A 3,052-nucleotide genomic window follows, 5' to 3' on the forward strand; every position below is an offset into this window, starting at 1 on the left:
ACTTAAAAACTTAAAATATTCACTGTCCTTAGTGAAGGTAATAGTAAGGAATCAGGCATACCTACTTCGAATCAGGATCATCACCCTCAAGGGGTGGTGTGTCAGGTGTGTCTGGAGGTGGATACACGGAGTCCTTACCAAATACTGGCCACTGGATGTTAACACATGTGGCTCTGAATGCAGTCCCTAGTGTTTGGGTGAGATCATGTACAAACTGACTATGGATGTCATGCATCGCATCCATCCTCCTCGCTAGACGCCTATACTGTGTCGAACTCAAACAAGCTCCAACATCTGGTCCTACTTCTTCCTGCTCCTGCTGCTGCGATGGACCAGCTTCTACACCCAACTCAGCTCTTCAAGCCGCCTTGCTAGCCTGCTGCGTTTCACCATCATATGACTGAGGAGCTGGACGTCCATCTGGAAGATGATCATAAGAATAACCAAGCCCCTTATGATTGGGCTTGCCACCATACTACTCAGTCATGCTAAACAGCGTAGAATTGTCGATAGGAGCACTGAAAAGCTGTAGCTGCTCATGTACGGGCCAATAAACACCAACTACCACGCACAGCTTCGTTACCACGGACGCATAGGGTATCGAACCCATAGTACCTCCTCACAAAAACCTCAAAATACCCTGGTAAATAACCATCCCCAAATCCAAATAGTCGCCCTGAAGAATACCCCACAACAAACGAGCACGCTCCACCGTAATCTCATGCACATGAGAAGATGGCATGATGTTAGCACAGATAAACGAATTCCAAGCACGTGCAAACCTGTTCATGCATGATGCAGGGAACATGGAGTAATCAGTTGTGCCCCTCTTAAACTTCCAATGAGTTTCAGGCACACACAAAGTAGCAACAATTAGATCCAAGTTGAAGTCCTTTGGAGTCTTATCATTCCAGGTATCCTGACCGGGCTTCCTCGCGGGTTGCTCAATCACCCTCCTTATCGCATCAGCACTATACTCCACAGTCATCCCCTAACCACAGTGAAACCATTCTTCTCTGCCTTCGCGTTAGCATAGAACTCTCGAACAATACTCATGGGCAAAGCAGCCAGAGCCTCGCAAAAAGGAACCCAACCTATCTCCAAGATCGTCTCCAACAACTTACCATCTTTCCCAGATGGAAGAAAACCTCACTCCTTTGCTATAGGCTTTGAGAGAAGCCTCGTATACTCTGCTTCAGCCTCGGGAGTTGAAAACCTTGGTCTCACACCACCCGCACTCGAAGAATCGGCGGTGCTGCTACTTACTTGAGTTCTTTGTCTCTTGGGTGCCATTGGGATTGAATAAGAGAGAATAAAAGATAAGTGTTTAAGAGAGAATCGTGTTTGAGAATTTGTCAAGTGGTGGAGAAGTTTGTATATAAGTGTATGTATATATAGGTGGTGAGAAGAGAATTAGATATGGAATAGAAGTGGGAATTGATTATGGGAATCGTGGGAATAATGGGTTTGATTTGGAGAGGGAAATTTGTGATGTGGAAGAGGAAAATTCGGGTAGAAATTGATTTTGTAGTAAAAATCCCGATTTTCTCTTCACAAACTGTTATTTTTTTTCAGATTCGGGATCCCAGTGCAGCCGCGCACTAGACCAGCACGGGCGCGCTCACGCGGCCGCACGCTAGATCAGCGCGGACGTGCTTAGCTTCTGAAGTTGGCCCAGATTTTTTTTTCTTTTTCTGATTTTTTTGTGTTTTCCTCCTTTCTTCTTACTTCCTCTACCTACTAATATACAACAAACTTGGGTTGCCTCCCAAAAAGTGCTTGTTTTACGTCGTTAGCTCGACGTAGAATCTTGAGGTCAAACGGAAAAATAAACGGCATTAACCACCTCGCAGTTTGCCATGTCACCATAGTAATGCTTCAACCTCTGACCATTGACCTTGAATGCTTGGCCCAGATCATTCTCAAAAATTTCCACCGTTCCATGTGGAAACACAGCTTTGATTATGAAGGGCCCTAACCATGTTGACTTCAACTTCCCAAGAAAAAGACGGAGATGAGTGTTAAAGAAAAGAACTTGTTGCCCCAACACAAATGATTTGAGCACTATACCCCTATCGTGCCACCTCTTGGCTTTCTCCTTATATATTTTGTTGTTCTCATAAGCTTGAAGTCGAAACTCACCGAGTTCATTTAATTGATGCATTCTCTTCTTTCCAGCTGCATCCAAGTCAAGATTCAACTTCTTCAAAGCCCAATACGCCTTATGCTCGAGCTCCACAGGCATATGACACCCCTTACCATACACCAACTGAACGGCGACATTCCCAATGGAGTCTTGTATGCTGTTCTATATGCCCAAACAACTTCATCAAGCTTCAAAGACCAATCTTTCCTTGATGGACACACAACTTTCTCTAAAATGTGCTTGATCTATCTGTTAGATACCTCATATTGACCATATGTCCGAGGATGATAAGCAGTAGCAATGCGATGATTCACATTATACCTTTGCATCATAGCAGTGAACTTGCGATTGCAAAAATGCAACCCCTCGTCACTGATTATGATTCTTGGAGTTTCAAACCTTGTGAATATCTGCTTGTGAAGAAAATTAGGCACTACTTTCGCATCGTTCATTGGCAATACCTTAACTTCAACCCATTTCGACACATAATCAACCGCCAACAAGATATACTGATTGTTACAAGATGAGACAAATGGCCCCATGAAGTCAATTCCCCACACATCGAAGACTTCAACCTCGAGATGCACATTAAGAGGGATCTCATCCCTCTTGGACATATTTCCCACACGTTGACATCGATCACATTTCAAAATGAACTGATGAGCATCTTTAAACAAGGTCGGCCAAAAGAAACCTGCTTGAAGAATACGAGCTGCTGTGTTTTCTCCACCATAGTGTCCTCCATAAGACATTGAGTGGCAATCTAGCAAGATCCCCCCCCCATTTCGCGGTAAGGAATAATCTCCTGATGATTTGGTAAGCTCCTTGTCGAAAAAGAAATGGCTCATCCCACATATACCACTTTACTTAATGCAGAAACTTCTTCCTTTAAGCGTACGACAAGTC

The sequence above is a fragment of the Apium graveolens genome, chromosome 7, assembly GCF_009905375.1.
Source record: "Apium graveolens cultivar Ventura chromosome 7, ASM990537v1, whole genome shotgun sequence".
Lineage (NCBI taxonomy): Eukaryota > Viridiplantae > Streptophyta > Magnoliopsida > Apiales > Apiaceae > Apium > Apium graveolens.